The following is a 20,839-nucleotide window of genomic DNA, read 5'->3' as shown; positions in this document are numbered from 1 at the left end:
ACCAAGCTGTATTGTAAGGCAGCGAGGATGTATTGAGATACCTCAGGGGCACTACTTAGCACATATTATGGTACAAATGGACAAAGGGTGTGAAGCTTCAAGGCTTCATGGATGCAGAATGGGTGGCGAGTCCATTTGACTGGAAAAGCACATCAGGAGGGATTTTTAGTATCAGGTCAGCAACAATTTCTTGGTATAACAGGAAACAAAGATCGGTTGCACTTAGTTCGACATGGCTGCAAGTCAGGGACCATGTAAGGCCATCTGGATGAAGAATATCCTAGTTGTCCTGTTTGGTCAGTAGATGGATCCGACAATGATTTACTGCGACAATCACAGTTGTATCAAACTCTCTGAAAATCCAGTTTTTCATGATAGGTCCAAGCACATTGATATCCAATATCATCATCTCAGAGATTGTGTATTGAGGTGGATCATGTTGTTAGAGTACATTCCCATGAAGGATCAAGATGCTGACATTTTGACAAAGGAATTGTCAATATGTAAATTCGAGTTTCACTGAGACAAGATCGAGGTAGCAGATAATCCCTTTCTTGTTGAGAGGGAGTGTTGAAAAATTGCAATCAGAAATTCCAGTTTAATTTGTCCTTGAATTAAACAATGAATTAAAATCGAATCTATTCTCATAGCAACTTGTAAATAGTTAATTAAGTTTAATTAACTTAATTAGATTAGGAATTTTGAGTTGGAAGTCTTTTGGAAGTCATGTAAGTGTTCTCCCTAAATTTTAGGGGTCTAATATGAGTTTAGATTGAGTTGTAATTAGATAACTTAGTTTACTAAGTTATAGTCAGTTAAACTAGTTCTAACTGTTTGTTGAACTAGTAGAGGATTAATAGTCAGTTGGTGCACTGGTGCATCCACAAGTGCTACTCTAGATAACTGAATATTCACTCATTGGAAACTCATGCATGTCAGTTCTGAGAAAGACCCAGTTGAGACTAGAATCTAGGGACATTGTACTATTAATTGTATGATTTACAGAGTTGTAAATATCATGCATGCAATCAGGAAGAGGACCTAATTAGGATCGCACAGTTTTGGAAGCATGAATTCCCTTTATATACAGACTATTCATCCTAGGAATTGCACAAGGAAATAGGGGCTTGGAAGGCAGTGGAAATTGGCTAATTGTTGGCTAATTGTGGGCTTGTGAAGCAAAGAGTTGAGTGTACTTGCGCGGAATTGTTCTAGTGAGAACAAGCTTTGTATATTCATTCATATTTCTAATTTAATGCAATACAGATAGGAGGGGTTTTGAGCAGTGGCTTTGCCTAGGAAAACTTATTGTGTTATGTTCCATTGATTTGTCTTCTTCTTGTTCATATTGTTTTCATCGATCTATTGGCTTCCGCTGGTTGAAAGTAGAAGTAGATTCTTGTCTCTTTCTTTAGTAAATTGCATGAGCTTGTGAATCTATAGGAAAATCTACAAAAAAATCTCATTAACAACAAAAACAAACACAATCTCAATATCATCTGATTTATCAACAACAATCACAAAATCTACAACAATAGGTTAGTCCATAGCCTATGGTGAAATTGGTTGACTAGATGAGCAATACTATGAGGGTTTTGTCACATATTTCGTGTCCCCCAATTTATCGAAGACTTATTAGCATTGATAAAAGAGAAAGAGACATGGTTGAAAGGTGCCTTTGAAAAATTATGTTGACTTTATCATCTTGATTTCCACTACTTTCTAAGATTGTTGCTATAGAAATCAAGAATAATTTACTTTTGAATATGGAGAAGTTGTTGCAGAATAATGGTTGTAAAGTGTATGTTATTCAATCCCAGGGATGGTTTATTTTCTTGCTTGGGGAAAATGTTATTAAAAACAAGTCGCTTATTAACCAAATGTTGAAAATATCACAACAAACTTTTGCATATCTGGATACACAAGTAAGCATTACTACATAGACTGCATGGAAAACCTTAATTCAATATCCTATGGAAGCGATGGTAGATCAGACTCCAATAAAGAATAAATTGTCACCATTGATGTTTCTTCTGAAAATATTAGGAGCAAATCATCAGTTGAAAAATCCACCCACCTCTCAAACACTTAAAATTGCTTATGATACCCTTAATTGAAGTCATGTCTAGCAAATGTGATGTTTTGTGAGAATGTCTTACTGGATGACTTGGAACTATATATTATATAAGCTTGATATCCCAATCAAAAATCTTGTTGTTCTATTGATTGTTTTAAATCCAACTTCTAAAGTTATTCTTAAGATTGGACTGAACAACAAAAAAATATGGATATGGGATCTTTGTCTGAATCTCTTGGAGGAGTTTGTAACTATGAGAGTCAAACATGATGAGTTGAAAATTCATGTGTACAATGAGGCCATATCCCCTAAGACTCCATCTCATGCAATTTTCTCAAAAACCAACAAAGAATTTTTTTGTATCTCCCTATCAAATGGTTACCTTGGAACCTCAATCAAATTGAGATTTTGTTGAACTACATAGGAATTTTATGGAAATGTGGCTTTAGGGGTAGCCAATGCTTTGATTTCAATGGTTTAATTTTGAATAGTTCCTTAAGGATATTTTGTTTTATTTTAAAAGGGCTACAAATGATTTAAATGAAGAGTTAAAGACCATGAAGGAGCATGTGAAATCTATTCACTTTATTCTACACTTTGTGAAAGGCTTATACCAATATTTTCTTTTAAAACTTCCTCTGATTTTACCTAAGGTTCAAACCTTATCATTTTCATTTTTATTGAATTTATGAAGGATGAGTTAAGACATTCCATGTTGGCATCCTTTTCCTTAAAAGTGGCATTAGATGTAAATGAAATTTAGAAGATCAAATGGGGCAAATTTTGTCTCAAATAGAACATTCAAACACTTGGAATTAGCTTGGAAAAATATGATATGGTTACTCCAACTCTTTATCTTACATTTCTATGGAAACATCTAGTAGCTCATCTTTTCTCAAATGAATTAAAGCAAGAGAAGTTATTGGAAATAATGGAAAAATTAACACAAATTGTATCTTCTGGAGTTGACTCTATGGAATTTTTTTGAGTACTTGAAAGTTTACTATATGCAGTTGGACTACATGTTAAATTTTATGGTATACTAGAAGTTGACCTAGTTATTAAATGGAAGGACTTATATTCTTTTCCTTTTAAGAATGGTAACATTTTTTGGATAAGAGTGTGGATGGTATTTAGTAAGTGTCTCAGGGAGCATATATAATTTGTTAAAGATGTTACCTTTTTTGAGGTTGGCACCATAGAGGCAAGTTACCAGCTAATTTACAACTTCCTGTTATTACCTATGCATGATAGGCTTATTTATTCTAATGTCAATTCAAATGACAGATCCACTGACCATAAATATTACAAAGAATACTACAATATGAGTCTTGAAAAGGAACTTGGTTTGGTCAGTTTTGCTCTATGATGTTGTTAATCTCATCTCATCATTGAAGAGTGCTCAATTGAACTCTTTTGTGTTGATTTTTATAGGGTATTCTATACTGATAATTACTTCAAATGATTTACATATTTTTCAAATTATTATGCATTATTCCATCATTAAGTAATTACATAGAAGACATCAACAACATAATAATTATGGGAGTAGGATCATGAAAAGATAGCCACATAGAGAACACAATAGCTTATCTTGGGAAAAACCAAATGGGGAAAAACCCAACAACCTTTTCCTTAGAGAAATCACCAAGTTCAACAGAGATACATTAGTCAAATACAAGCTCAAATAAAACAAAAAAAATAGCTAGGTAAAACCTGGTCCAACTCCAACCTAGTCAAGTCATAAATCTGTTGAATAATCTCTAAGTAATATGATCTTCTAGGTCAAAATTTCAGTCTCCTTCTTCATCCATAACCTCGATCTTGCAACATGGTTATTTCCCATAAATTCATCCCTTCTGTTCATATATGCTACCACATAGATTCAATCCTTTATCACTGAAATTCATCCTTCAACAGAGTGCCTTCACAAAGATTCGATCCTGCAACTGAGATAGAAATTTATCATTGAATACATCCTTCTTCGTTGTCTCCTTCGCATGGATCAACAAAAGATTATGCCTTAGAAGATTGTCTCGTCCATTTCGTTTGCCTCTGAATTTCAAAGTTATTTGAACATAACAAATATGAATTTCACTTGGAGGGAGGTTGAATGCTTCATATATATAGTGGAGTAGCTCCCTGAATGGGTGTCTCCATGATAGGGATGAATTGACTAGGAGGAGGGACGAAATGGCTATTTTTGGAGCCAAAATAAATTTAATTTTTTTAAATTCATACTTTTCTCTTTTGCAAAGGACATTCCTTTAATATTTCTTTTGACCCAAGAATGAAGAACATGCTTTACATTCATTATTAGAAATACATCAAGAACAAAAATATAAATTATGAACACTGACCATAGCTACAAAATTAAACACTCCCTCTTAGCTAAGGAGGCATTTGTAATGACTATTAGATGTTTTCATGTTGACATATTTCTCTAAGAAAAGGTTGTAACAAATCCAAGTACCATAATTGAGTGAAAAATTGTGACACGTGGTAAAGAAAGTTACCATAATTTGGTTAACGATTGTGACACATGGTACATTGATAACATCAACCAATTAACATAATTGGGTCAATACTTAAGACCTATAGTATGTCCTTACCATAATTTGGATTAGTACTTCAAACACATGGTAAATCAATTGCATCAACTAATCACCATCATTGAGGTCAGTACTTTAGACCTATGGCATGTTCTCACCATAATTCAGGTCAATACTTCAGACACATGGAATATCATTTAGCATACAAGTAGTCACCATAATTTAGATCGGTACCTAACACATTTCATCCCGACTAGTCTTGGTTCACCATCATTCAGGTCAATGACACGTGGAAAATCGATAAAGGCTAGACTCTAGCTGCACAATCCATGGCTCAATGCTAAATGACATTATGCTCTAGGACCATTCTTCCTCATTTAGGTCAACATACTAGACACAAGAAGAATAATTGTCCTTCGTCGGACGATTCTCTCTAATTAAGGTCAATATACTTGACAAAGTGATAATGTCATTCCTTTATCATACTATTCTCCCTAATTCAGGTCAATATACTTGCCATAGACAGAATTTCAGTCCATGATGATATCTCAATAGTACCCCCTCTCACTGAGAGAGGCATTTTCAACAAATCCAAGCTTGTCCTTGAAGTATATATAAACTTCACCAAGGGATAAAGGCCTTTCTAGCAATCTACTATACTGTAGAATATTAATGAAGCTACTATGCTTCTTTCTGTACCATGTCTTGGTAATGAATATCACAGTGCTTCAAACTTTCACCATGGTCATTTATAACACCTAATCAAGACAATCTTTCAAGTAGCCTCTAAATCCATACTACTTCTCATATTGCTAATCCAACTACAATATACTTAGCCTCTACAAGATTGAGTGTGAAAGAGGTCCACTTCATGCTCATCCAATAAATTATAACAAATCTCAAACTGAAACAATATCTATATGAACTCTTTCTACCATCAACACTCTCTGCCCAATCTGAAGTTGCAGCTGCACTTCATTGTTTGAGACAAATATCGAATCATAACTGACTTTTCCATGACCATAATTGGGTTCTCCCTCTCATACTGAAACGTATCTGACTATGGTACTTTATACTGCTCCCTCTGCCATTGTTTGTTTCTAGCATATTAGCTAACAATCCATCATCTCAAATTTAGAGGTTAACTCCCTCCAAAGCTAAAGCAAGGATTTTTGACTGCTCCCTCCATCACATGAGTCCTTCTGCTTTCGTCATAGACAACTCATATATGATCAATCTTGATCCATGAGGCCAATACCAAGCTCAATGTGTCTACTTGTGATTGTTTAATGCCTTCTTCAATTTGAGGATTCTTCTCGTGCACTTCAAAGTCCTAAGGTGGCTCTATGTACACTTCTTCTTCCTTAATTAATTCATTGAGAGAAACGATCTCTGCATTCACCTAGTGCAACTTCAAAATAATTGATAATAGTTCTAACAAGAGTGTAGTTCTCAACTTGGAGCAAATGTCTTATCACGATCCTCTCCCTCTTTCTAGGATAAACTTCTATTTAATGCTTACTTTGTACTTGTCGGTGTTGCCATCTACTACACACGATTATCTTGTAGATCCATTTGGAAGTCATTATTGACATTTTTTCAACACAATCATACTTTAAACTTTTTTATTTTCCTACTCCCTTTGAGCTCAGATCTCCTCTAGTACAATATCTCTCAACACAAACCATGATTCTTAGAAAGTCCTCTTGTCAAATGCTTTACTTCATTCTTCCACTTCTTCCATCTGCTTCCAAACTCTTGGAGGCCTTCAACATGTACTTACAATTCTCACTAGGAGGCCATGGAAGAACAATTACGACCAAGTAAAGAATACGAAAAAAAGGGACTAACTATTAACAGTAATAATAATCAAAGAAGAGAAATATAGGTTACTTATATTTTGAGGATTTTATGAAAATGTTAGCTCCCTCTTGATCTCATCCTTCTTGCATCTAGTTTGCAACTTTATCATCCTCGTCCTCATCATGATGTCATTCCCTCCTTGCTAGGGTTAGAGTTTCTTCTTTTATCGGTAGCATTTATCTAGGTTCAATCCTATTGTTTTATCCATAAACCGTAGACCTTTCTTGTCTAAGCCTATTTTTCTTTCTAGGGTTTACAAACCCTAGATACTCAAATGTCCAAAACCCTAGAACATATGTGATGATATTTATCATTGTCATCAAGTATCTTCCAATGATATGACATAGCTATATCATAAATGATATTTTCACAGATCAACTACACGTCTTATTTGAATTTTTCAACCCAAGAGATTATCTTTCATCATTGGAACACTTCCAGCTATGCAAATGACTCAATTTTCTTAAGAGGAATTTAGTCTTCAATCTTGAATAATAGCTCAACCTCATAATCTTGTCATGTCTAAGGAACTTGTTTCATCAGGGTATGATTTCTTCACTGATATTTTTCCTCATTTAAATTTAGGCTTCAAGGCTAGGCATCCATACTTCAATATAAGTCATACCTTGTGCAATAACAAGGTCAATGGCAACAAATGTTTCTAATTCTTTGCAATATTTGAGGCTTCAAAATCCTTCCTTTTGCAACATCTTCAAATGTTCAGTACCATGTGTGTTTTTCTTTGAGAAACAATCTAATTTTAGTAGTATCATTGCTTCACATCTTTCAACAGATCAATATAAGACACTTGCACCTTCAATACTTTATATACATGTTATGATGTCAAACATTTTAATTCAAATCAACTTCAAGATGCCTTAATGATATTTTAATTAGAATAATAATGAATATAATTAATGATAAAAATTACATTTTATTACATTATGAAGACCGACACTAGTTATATTTTTCAACACTCCCTCTTAACTAGGGAGGTATTCATAATGACTCAATAGGACAATCTCAAGTTGAAATATTCATACAAGAAAAGAACCATATTGATAAGCATCAATGATGATTTTTCATCATCATAACCAACATTGTCAAAATAGCAAGGCCTTGACTAACAAGCTCTATCTCTCCACTAGATCAGAGCACAATAATGGGAGGCATAAATTTTGGACACCACCGCCTCTCTTGGCACATACCCCATTGGATGTTCACCAAGTATGTCCTCATAGGACTATTTCCTAATCCATTGTCACAATACTTGACACTAGGAAATATCCATCCTTAGGACTATTCTTATCTTGGATTAATGTATTTTGACTTATGGTGGTTAGTCCTAGTCAAAGCACAAATCCTCAAAGAATATCAGTCCCATATGCTTATCTAATCCACCATTATCCGTACCAGTGCCTTTACTAAGCTTACAACTATTAGTTCTGGCCACAGTACATGACACATGGAGAATAATGTGTCCACCCTCACTCCCTCTCAATTAGGGAGGATATCCTCACTCCCTCTCAAACAAGGAGAAATAACCACAAGCCTGAGCTTGTCTCAAAAGTATTCATCAATGCATCAACTACCTATTCTTTCGTGGAGATCTGTTTGTAGCTTCTCGACTTCTATCGACATCACATCATAACGAGATTTGACCTTCCTAGTTTTCTCACAATATTCATATTGAATCCAACATGTCATTAAATGCCTTATGAAGTCAAACTTCTTCATAGCTTTTTTGCACAGACCTTCACATCTTCTTTCTTCGTATTGTAACATAATTCTACTTCGTTCTCTTCAACTCCCAATTATCATTAGTATCTCTATCAACATCAGTATTGTCAACCCAATCAATGTTTTCATGAATTGAACCAATCAGAGCTCCCTCTTTCTAGTTGAGGTAGGTGAACTTCTTCTTTTGCATTGCCATCTAATCAAATTCTTCTTCCTCAATCTTCATGCTTTGCCATGTTTTTCCAATTCTTCCATCTGCTAATTAAGCTTAGATAGATATATTATTGGCCTGCAACCTTTATTACAAAATTATGAAAGAAAAAAAATGAAGTTAAAGTACAAATATAAAATAACAATGGTAATAATTAAATAAAGGTGTAGAATATTTATCTCTTTGAGGAGAGTAAGGTCCTTCTTAATCTTGGATCTTTTCATCAACCTTATATCAACATGATGTCATTTCTATCACTTTCAAGAGCTAGGTTCTTCTTTTTACAGCGGAAATGGTTAGGGTTTTTTTGCTCCTAGGGTTTTCTAACTCAAACCTTTGCTAGGGTGTACAAACCCTAGATTCTTCAAAATCTTCAAGATCTGCTATTTTAGGAAATGCAAATTGTACGAGCATGCTATTGAACTAGTTAAAAATCCATATAGATTTTATTTACATGCTTTCTGTACATGAGATTTCCTTCCTTGATCATGAAACCTAATCTACATATGCAAGGAGATACTTCAAATGCTACTATGCCAATGATCTCTATACATGCCCTTTTATGACGCATTGCTATCTTAGAAGAGATCATTATATTATATTATATGGATTACAAGTGAACAAGGTTTATACATACCTTTTTTAGTTTCACCTTATGATCCTTTGATTTCTCTTTAGTTGTCATGTACCAACTTACTCCAACAAAGATGCCTTAATCCTTCAACCATTGTACTAAGATACGAATCATAGAAATTTATTTGAGCTTCTAGCTTTGTCTTGGCTTCATCGATAGGTCGACTTCATTGATGTAGATAGTCCTTCTTCTGTGTATAGGAGGTAGTCTTAAGATGCCTTAATCCTTCAACCATTGTACTAAGATATGAATCATAGAAAGTTATTTGAGCTTCTAGCTTTGTCTTGGCTTCATCGATAGGTCGACTTCATTGATGTAGATAGTCCTTCTTCTATGTATAGGAGGTAGTCTTGGTAGTATAGCTGTTTCATATACTAGTGTTAGAGAGATATGACTTCAGATATCTCATCACTTAGCTCACAAAATCTCATAGTTTTGGTTCCTTCTATAGACTATATAGATTTTTTAATTAGCAATGTGACTTTCCAATGAGCCAAAAGAAACGTCACAGATCTGTCCTCCTTGGTCTTTGTGGCTACTTTAAAACTTATAGAACATTGCATTCACCTTATCAATAGTTGCGTTGTGCCTTGTGGTTTGGTTTTCACAGTTGCTTCGGTTCTCTTAGAGTTCTTGACATATACTGTACATCAAAATATATGTAAATGATCCGTCAAACTTCTTGTTTGTTTCCTACTGCCTCAAGATGATTGCCGCATAGAGAACAAGATGGACTTCCTTAAACTTCAGAAAATTTATTGGTTTAGGACAAGTATTGGTGTCATCATAGATGCCTTGACTCTGTATTAAGAATTCATGTCTGTAGTATGTCTTGTGTAGCACTCAATTCTTTGAGTACCACAGTCAGTACAGACGTTACAGTATGATTGCATGTCATGGAAATAAAGTGTCATTGAAGCTCGTAAACCACAAAGATCATGTCACTGAGATTCATACAGTACTTTGAACTTGAGCGACGGTATGAATTGAAACAAGCCTCAAATGGTAAGAATATAGACCTATCTGAAGTAACCTTAACTTCGGTCTTCAAAGAACTGATCTTTTCAGATCTCGGACCATTGTCTTTAATTAGAGTATTTTAATTCATAGCTTAGAATAGAGTTTATATAGATGCTACATACTTTGATTAATGCCATGATTCATCAACAAGATATTGATCCAATCTGTTTACATAAGTCTGCTACGTCGCAGAAGAATAGGTGCTAAGATAAGGCCTGCTCTATTACAGAAAATGTTGCTACAGAAACTTGCATTAGCACAAGAATGTTTTATAAAATCTTTTCATCATCAAGGATAAACAATATCATCATGGAAGTTTGTATCATTACAGAGAATCCCATCATTATCATCACAGAGAATCCGCATTATCACTTGTCACAAATACTTGTATTAGCATCACTGAAATTCATATCAAATATGTTACAAAGACTTATTATCAACACTGTATCATATGGAGCTTTATATCTTCGTGTTCTACAGACAACAGGGGTCTCAACTTGTTCGCATACCATAGAAGAAGGTGCCTCGAACTTTCATACCATAGACCCGATCAATTTATCAAAGGATTCAAACTTAAGTTCCAAACATGCTGCTTCTTTCCATTTTCTTTAGCTTTGATACCATGTTGAAATTTTGATGGTAATAGAATTTATTATCATGGTAATTACTTGTGCCTGATATGTATTATGTTTTTACATTTTATTTTTTATTTATGGCATCAAGCAATTACACAAAACAAAAAATAGAGAACATAATGCACAAGAGACAAGAGACACCAAAAATTAGGCTCCCGGCACAATCCCACAAGGGGGAAAACCCAAAAATCATTTTCTTATAAAATCAGATCAAAATGAGATATCCAAGACCAAAATTTCCAACAGAATTCCAAGTCCAACTCTCCTCCAAGTCACCTCCAAAGTCAAAAGTCAACATAGGTCAAACTGGTCTTCCATTCATGAAATCTCGCTTATGAAATTTTGGGTCTACAACTAGATCAAATTTTTGGCCTTCCTTGACAACTTTGGTAGATTTTGACTCAATGTAAAAATTCTTTTTCTTTTCTTACAAAAAGTCCAAATGGAACTTGACTCAAATATATTTTCTTTGACTCACAATAAATTCAATTGACCCTATAAACATGAAGAACCTGCTTTGAATAGAAATATAATAATAATAACAATGAATATAATCAATGATAAAAATTACATTTTATTACATTATGAAGACCAACAATAGTTACATTTTTCAACATAATACACAGTAGTTTGGTGACGTCTAATAGATTTCCAATACTAGGCTTTATACTCCAAGACTTTTGTTTTATGAACAAGGTATGCATAAATCGAGAGTAACTAAATCAAATTGAAGACTAATTGAGGCAATTGTCTATGGTTTCTCAGATCTTCCGAGACTAATGTAACAAGCTTTGAGATTATTCAGCCTTTTTACATTGAGGGATAGCTTCAGACTCTTGAGTTCCTAAGGCATTTGGTTCACATGGATTGAGGTCCAAAAATTTTAGGGCCTCAATCCTCTTCTTGTAACAAAAAATTGACCTGTTGTTAATTAGGTCACAAACACTTCTTCAAGGATGCTCTTAAACCCTTTCTCTGATACCATGTTCATTTTTATAGGGTATTCTATACTAATAATTACTTCAAATGATTTAGATATTTTTCACATTCTTATCCATTATTCCATAAGTACATAGAAGACATTAACATCATAATAATTATGACAATAGGATCATGAAGAGACAACCACACAGAAAACACAATAGTTTACCTTGGGAAAACCCACATGGGGAAAAACCCAACAACCTTTTCCTTAGAGAAATCATCAAGTTCAACAAAAATACATCAGTCAAATACAAGGTCAAATAAACCAACAAAAATAGGTAGATCAAACATGGTCCAACTCCATCCTAGCCAAGTCTTAGTCTTCCTAAGAAGATCTGAGTAATATGATCTACTAACTCAGAATTTTGGTCTCCTTCTTCATCCATAATCTCGATCCCGTGACATGGTTATACCTCAGAAATTCATCCCTTTTGTTCACACATGCTAGCACAGAGATTTGACCCTTCATCATTGAAATTTGTCCTTCAATAGAGTACCTTCATAGAGATTCGATCCTACACTTGAGATAGAAATCCGTCCTTGAACCCATCCTTCTTTCTTGTCTCCTTTGCATGGCTAAACAAAAGATTATGCCTCAGAAGATTGTCTCATCCTTTTCTTTTGCCTCAAAAGTCCGAAGTTACTTGAATAGAACAAATCTGAATTGCACTTGGAGGAAGGTCAAATGCCTCATATATATAGTGTACTAGCTATCCAAATGGTTGTCTCCATGATAGGGCCGACTTGATTAGGAGGAGGGATGACATGCCTAATTTTAGAGCCAAAATAAATTTATTGTTTTAAAATTCAAACTTTTTCCTTTTGCAAAGGACATACCTTTAATATTTCTTTTGACCCAAGCATGAAGAACATGCTTTACATTATCATAAATACGTCAAGACCAAAAATATAACTTATGAAAACTGACCATAGCTATAAAATTCAACATTTTGCTGAAGGATTTTGTAAAAAACTCCTAAGAATAATTGATGAAGAACATGATGGACACACTTCAATGGAAGATCCAAAAGATTCTGATTCTAGACAATTATTATTTTTGAGATAATTGCTTACCATGTAAGGTTAGTTGATGGATACGTTGCTCATGTGCTGAAGCAGGTAGATACTACGACTTGTGGAAAACTAATTATAAATAGTTCAGGATAGAAAGGGTCAAGTGATCCCAGTTATGTTAAAATCATTTTGACCTTTGTTGCCAGGTTGTTGGAGAAAGGTATAAACGTTGATTGTAATTGCATTATGGTGTCGAGGACATTAAATGCAAATGGCATAAATTTCCATGGAACTATAAAAGAGGGAGGAAAATTGAGATTATATGAATTGTTTTGGAAGAAATGGAGAAGATGTCACGTGAGGATGAAAATAATCTTAGTCATGGTCTAGAGAGGAATAATATTGATAGTGATTGGATTGAAAGGTTTACTTTGCACCTCCATTTCAATGGTTCTCTTCTTTCTGATCCTCAAGGGGATGATCCACACTAGGAATATGATTTGCTGAAGTTTGTGTATTTATGAGAGCAATCCACATTTTTATGCGTGAGACATTTATTCATTCTGTGCCATATAGAGAAAGTCCATTCAGATAAAAATTGGGAAAGAAAGAACCGAGATTATTAACGGAGAATGTAGCAGCATTCCTATATAATTTGATAATTGACTATGAGGGAATAGTAAGTAAGAAATACATGTGGGAAATTTATGGTTCAGTTTGAAGATGGGAATATGAATTCTTCAAGAGATGACAAGGATATTAAATTTAGTGGTATCAAGATGGTACAACAAGTGTATATGGAAATTTTCCAGAGGAATATTTGGTATCCGGATATTGACATGTAGGTTTTGTTTTTCTTGAGGACAAGCAATCTCGAGAAGCGAGAACAGAAAAAGACAAAAGAATAATATATTATTTAATTTCAGTACAACCAAAAGTGGCGTTAAATAATGATTAAAAATGGAAATTATAAAGTAACATTGAGAAAGTGAAAAACTTCAGGAATAATTTAAAATCAAAATAAGTGGGAAAAGTAATTTGAAATTTGGAAAAGGGAGGGAAAAAAAAGGGAGACTGGCTTCATGGGATGTTTATGTATTTGTCTTTTTGGAGATTGGATTGGAGAGTGTAGCATCTCATGTCTTCCTTGGAAGCAAATCAAGTTGCGGTGGACGATCATCCACCCTTGATAGATCAGAGGAAGGGTCATACAGATCCTTCCTTTGCGATGAATTTTTCTGTCCTTTAAGGAGCTATTTCATACCCTATGGTTTCACACTACGAGATTGGGTGTGTTGGTTGATTATGATAAAGACTATACGTGTTGAGTGATGCACATTTCTCCTCCTGCGAGCATGGGTTTCTTCCTCCATATCACACCCAAGCTCAAGAAGGGACCGATCCTCTCATCAATGCTCAAGGGGAGACACAATTTTCTTAATTCGGCCTGTGTATATGCTCGATATGATAATGCACGAGGATCCATGTGCATAGGGAGAGAACCAAGTTGACGGGTCTGGCAACGACATCGTGGTATTTTCGTGTTGGCAAGGAGGATTGGCGTTGACCGCAATAGTTAACCTAAGGTAGGAGATCACACATAAAGTGAAGTCGTGTTGTTGCACGTGATTGTTTGATGCCCAAGTGGAACGTTTTGTTGCATGATAGTGTGCTCAAGGAGTTCGAAGGGCCTGTAGGTTCTAATCTATCCATGAGAGGTTGATTAAGAAACCAAGTGAGTATCTTATGGATGTTGAGGTTTAGGCGGGGCTGCATTAATTGATACATGTTATGGGTGCCTGCGAGGAGATGCAAGGGGCTGCACCATCCACGAGTGAATGTTGTTTGTGAAGTAGTAGGAGGTGAATCTATTGTGGTGGAGCGTATGTTTGAACATGTGCTTGAGGGAGGATAAATTCACATTGGTTCGTAGCTACAAGATCATCTTTGTGGATAGTGCTCAATCTCCAAATCATGCTGAAAACTTCACGTATATTGTTTTGTGCATTCAAACATTGTTCCAAGCATGTTGCTGATTTTCCATAGTTGATTAAATCATACCTATATTAGTTTATGCATTACATGTCTTGCCCCTTTGAATTATAAGTGTTGGAATTTTTGCAATTTTGATTCGCATGCATTATAAGTGTTTGAATTTATGCATTACATGTTTTCATAAAGTCCCAATAAAATCACCTAAACCATTTCAACAATTGAGAAAAACAACAAAAAAATCTTAGGGTGGATTGTGAGGGGGATTTACATTATTCCTCTAGGGAATTGCATTCCTCCTAGTGACATACTACCCCAAGGGCTATACAACTTTCCAAAAAAAATACTTCCCCCAGAATGACTGGGAACATGCATAGACCCCCTTAGAAGACTTCTTGCAGATGACTTTCCAAACTTGAGAAAGGTATATTAACTGTAGGGATAGCAAAGCTAATGTGGAAACCACCCAAATCCAAGTTGTGAGCTATAAATTTCCTTCACATCGAAAAAAATATGATATAGAGAAAGGAAAATGAAAGACTATGGATACAAATTAAAGTTTTATAAGTAATCAATGGTATGCCCCAAGTAGAGAATGGCGATGCGAAAGATGTGGAAGGAGTTGGACCATCACACTAATCGAAGGAAATGAGCACATTACAAATGATATCCTTGAGATAGATGGTGGAGATGACTGTTGATGGTGCTAGAAATCCATCAACCAAGGGGATCTCCCCGATGTGAAGTCCTAATTAGACCTCACACCGTTTGGAATAGGATCCCCATCTGGAGTATTGGCCTGGTTACCATATATTCTTATAGATTTTCCTTGGCTCTAACTGTCACCAAGAGAGAGTGATACACATGTACTTTAGAAAGGGAAGTGAGTGTGCCTGGTGAGTGTTTGATCGCATGTGTGTCAAGGTTCTTCCACTCCGGAGGGGAAGTAAAGTGAGCAACTAAGAGATAGGTTACAATACCACTCTAGTAGAAACACACACAAACAGGAAGAATCCGTCTAACATCCAGTGGAATAGTCCACAAATATGTGACGGTCATGTAACCAACTTTATCAAGAAGAATCCATCTAACATCCATCAGATTAGTCCACAAATATGTGACAGTCATAACAACAATTACAACACATTCTCAATATGATAAGCACTAAAATAATCGAAATAGTTCAACTATTTTAGCACAGGTGAAAACAAACATGAACTACAAACATTCACATAATAGTCTTACAAATATTCATAATACATGCATGAATAACGTGTTGGCCATCAGGCTTCATATATTAAATAAAATTTCTCAGACACATGTATACAATAAACACCACTAGCTCCAATAGTGGAGCACTGGAGCCACTCCTTGCTCCCCAAAAGAACTAGTTTGGCTCTCTAATGCCTTGCGGGAGGAGCCAACGTGAAAAAATGCTTTTCTCATACAATGAGGGTGTATATATAACCAAGAGGTGATGCTTCACCTTCCGTGTGACTTCTTTGACTATCCTCATGATCATTTGACTTCCCATGACTTTTTAACTTTACATGACTTCATATTCTATATGTCTCCTTTGTACTTCCACTTGACAATACATTTTGAGTAAGAATTTACGTGGTCCACAAAATTGATGTGGCATATGAAAACTCATGAGATGACATGAAATGACACTGCTGGCATAGACTGCTTGATGACATGGCAATGTCAAGCCACTGCTGCTGCTCCTTGGTATATGTATTCAATAAGAGATGTGTCCAATGCTTCATCTTCATGAGAGATATGCTTTATTCTTCATATCTACCCTCCAAAGGGTTGTGAACCAGATGGAGTCTTCATGAAGTCCTGATCTTTGGCCTTCCATTGTAATCCAATGTTCCTTCATCTTCTTGTCTGATGATCATCTTATCTCCTCAGCTCCTTAGGTGTCTTCTAGCATGTCCTCCTTCTCCATCTCATTCTTCGTCATCTTTCCATAGCATGATAGAGTTACTGCATCTGAAATCCACTCATGATAAGAAAACATTAGTCTGATAAACCCCTAGTCTAAGATGCTAAATTGATGATCCACTAAATGAGACAAAACTAGGTGGCAGGCTAAAGGGAGAGGCTCAGTGACTACGCAAATGTGCAACTCAGGTAGTCAAGGGTTAGGCTTAGGCCTTGAGATTGCGCAATGTGCAGTTCAGGTTGGACTGAGGAAGAATATTGCGTAGTTTGGGAGCTCAATGAGGGAGGTTGGGGGGTTGGGCATTGATTCATCTAATTGTGCAGTTCTGGAAGACAAAGGAGACTAGGTAATTGCCCAATTATGTAGTTTAGGAGCTCAAGGTTGAGGCCTAAACCTTGAGATTTTGCAATGCGCAATTCTAGATAGGAAAAAGAGATAAATTGCGTAGTTTTAAGAGTCAGTGAGAAAGACTTAGGGGTTTTGCATTGTTTTAGTAAACTACATAGTTTTGGGAGGCAAAGCAATCCTGGAAATTTTGCAATTGTGAAGTTCAAGAGCTCAGGGTTCAAGCTTCATTTCAAAGATTGCACAATGCACAGTTGGGGCCAAGGTGGAGCGCTGAATTATGAAATTTTGGAGGCTAAGGCTCATGCTTGAGCACTGAAATTGTGCAGTGCACAGTCCTGGGAGGTAGGAACTGCACATTGTGTAGTTTCAAGAGACAAGGTTGCAGCTCGAGATCTGGGACTATGCAATGCATAGTCAGGAAGACTGGATGAGGCTAAGTTGCTGGGAATTTTACGGAATTTGGCTAAGTGTGGGATCAGTGAAACTGATGTGAGGAGTGATATGACTTGTCTGTGATCATACACTTAGACACTTGACGACACAACATAGATCATTTGGAACACATGAACACATACTTCTCTTAGTGCGACAACCTTTGTGATAGATTATGACAAGTGCGACACTAAAGATACACTTAGCGATGACAATGACGACACTTGTGTAACCGTGCGTGAAAATTTGGGAATGAGTGTGAAATGTGCCTACATGGCAAGAACAACTCATTATCACAAATATTTCCCCTTGAAACAAACTAAAACTCCACTTTAGATAATGAGCAACAATTCCCACACCAAAAGACAACACTTGCTATATGAAAACAAAAGTCTGAATGACAGTTGCGATATGTGAACGACAATGAAAACCACACATGCCAAGGTGAAGGTAACATGAAAATGACACTAATTAAAGGGAAAATAAGTGAAAGTGATAGTTGTAAACATAAAAAAATACTTGCCACGGTAAAAGTTTGCAAAAGAAACAATTGGAGAAACTCACCAAAATAGAGGTACAATCGCAAACAAAGTGAAAGATTGTTTGTGTTAGTGCACACTGATTGCCGACATGGGTTGAAAATTGCACAGGAACAATGTTGATGGACTTTGCTATGCTTGTTCAAGCTCGCGTAAAAGAATGTGCTCATGAATTTGTTGTAAACTGAGCATGTGTTGTTAAAAATAATGTTAGGGTCCTATACATATAATAATAGTCTAGCATGGTTATTTAGCCATTTATCCCGCAAGGATATTGTAAATTAATTTTCTTTTTAAATTTTTATTTATTAGAAAAGAAAAATAGAAAAGAGAAAAAATAAAAAATTAAAGGGGAAAAGAAAAATAAATAATAAAATCCTGAAGGGTGCGCTAGTTCAAGTGCCGCCGATTGAATTTGTTATTAAACTTTTAAATAAAGTTGCTACGACATTTTGTCGTTTTGTATAAAACAATCACACTTTCCTACGGTTGGGATCATCCCCGCCCTAATCAACGGTAGGGGACGACATTTGGATACCCCCCCCCCCCTGGAGCTTTTGGGACTTAACAAAAGGGGGGACCGAAATGTGGCTTCCAAATAAACCACCCAAGTTACATTTCAACTCCACAATGTTTTCGGGGAGTCCCCCCCCACGATACCATTTACCACTCTTCCCCCCAGAAAACCACCATATCACATTGCCTTCCGCATGTTCATTCCCGCACTATTCGCCCACACATTTTTCACTCATCCATCCGTCCACATCACCTACCCTCCACGTCATTGACCATTACCGTTCAAATCACCCACCAACAGTCATGTAAACATTAGATAATAAATTTCTCCCACCAACGTATGAATTTTCCATTAATATAATGCTCTAAAAACGGTAACAATCCCGTTAAATGCACTCAAACTCCATTATAAAAATCCCATCAATTTCCCTTTCGACAATTGTTTGATTTATGCAGGTTCAACTTGAACCATCTCCAAAGCCTACCAGTGCCCTCTGCAAAGCAATCTCCTTCTACAAATCTCAGTTAACTACAACTTGATACCTCTGTTTCCTTGATTTTTCAATTGAAATTAAAGATGTCTTCACACAAAGGAAAGGGAAATATACTTGATAAAAATCCTATGGTACCCCTTGTCCCTGATTTAGATAGGACCCCTTGGATTGATACTCAATACAAAATAATAGAAACACAATGTGATTTGATCTATATGAGCTCCATAATTGGGCAAAACAAAAGTATTTAGACTAGAGTGACAATTTAAATATTTGGAAATCACTTCTACCTCAATTTACCTTTCCTCAGACTCATATTTTCCCTGAATTCACTACCTGGTGTCGTCTCAGGCACCTCCCAAGCCAGAAAGTAGTAATTTCCTAGAACAATGAAGTCTTTTTTTCCATTTCTCCAGAAAGCATTTGTCAAGATCTTCAGATAAATTCTCGGGCCTCTTTGCACCCATTTTCCACTGATGCACTCATGGAAATATATAAAAAGCTTACCTTTCCCCAGCAAGCCCATATTTTCAAAATGAGTTCCGAATTTCCTAGAACAAATCCCCCATACCTGCTTCTATTTCCTGTAGATGTCAAAACAAGTCATTTCCATGGTTACTTGTTTATTAGGTTATCATACATACTAGTGGGTAGATGAGGTAGTGTTAGGGTTTTTATTAGTATTTTGAGTTGGTCAGAAGCCTAAGTCAATTCTTTTCAATTATAGTCAGTTTTGATCAAATGTTATACATAAGAAATTTCTCAAGTTTAAAGCTGAAGGTGTGTTCACGCACCAATCAGTTTTAGTATATATATGATGCTATTTTACCAAGCATACAGGTTCAATTTCACATTACAGAAGATGGATGATCATCGAAGTCCATTATCAGTCATTCATTAGATTTCTTTAGTCAGAAGAAACTCAGAGGATTATTCATTCAAATATTTTGTGGATAAGTTTCTACATACATCCTTGTGTCTACTCAACGTTGATGCTATACCAAGGATTTCACCAGATATCAAGAAGGTTTTACATCTTTCAAAGAAATCAAAAGTTGGAGACTGGTATTTATACTAGAATTATACATAAATTAGAATCTATGGGTGTGAACTTCCTCCCTATAGATTGCCAATGTCTGTGCCAGTGAGAGCCTTTTCCCTTGAATACACTAGACAAATTTTAAACATGGATTACTTTAATTTTGTATCAAATAAAAATAAGGCATAGTTTAATTGAAGGCAAATGTTGGGACTTATATTGTAAATACCAGAGCAACAGTAAAGGAAGTGGAGGAAATATTAAAGAAGATGAAATTTAAACCAAGCTTCACATGGTCTTATGATCCTTTAGGGATAATTTCAAAGCTGAGAGTTAAGCATAAGAGAACTCCATATGCACATACACCTAGGCTAGAGATATAGCAGTATGATAATCAGAAGCAGTGGACGGAGAACACATTATAGGAGGCTAAAGATAAAATTGTCAGTCAATAATCTCTGCAAACTCCTATTCCAAAAGACAAAGAAATCAAGAGGCCAAGGGAAAATATGTCCCCTACTGATTTAGAAGCTTGGGATGCAGACTTCCATGTCTTTAAGAGAAGAAAGAAAGATCCAAAGACCACTACTAAGATTGATAGTAAGAGTGATCCTCAAATAATAAATATTTAAGAAGAATTCTCAGAAGAAAAGGATTCATAGGAGAAAAGTACAATGGTTTTGAGAGGTACTGCTACCACTTCTATCCCATATGTAGAGGATACAACTGAGTCTCCTATCTCTTCTACATCTCAGATTCTAGCACAATAGAGTATTTTTGCAAGGTACAGGGAGATCA

This window comes from Pinus tabuliformis, chromosome 1_2 (assembly GCF_031772625.1).
Source record: "Pinus tabuliformis cultivar Carrire ecotype Pingquan chromosome 1_2, CPIR1, whole genome shotgun sequence".
Classification (NCBI taxonomy): domain Eukaryota; kingdom Viridiplantae; phylum Streptophyta; class Pinopsida; order Pinales; family Pinaceae; genus Pinus; species Pinus tabuliformis.
The sequence above is the reverse complement of the archived record's forward strand: the minus strand, read 5'-3'. Positions refer to the sequence as shown.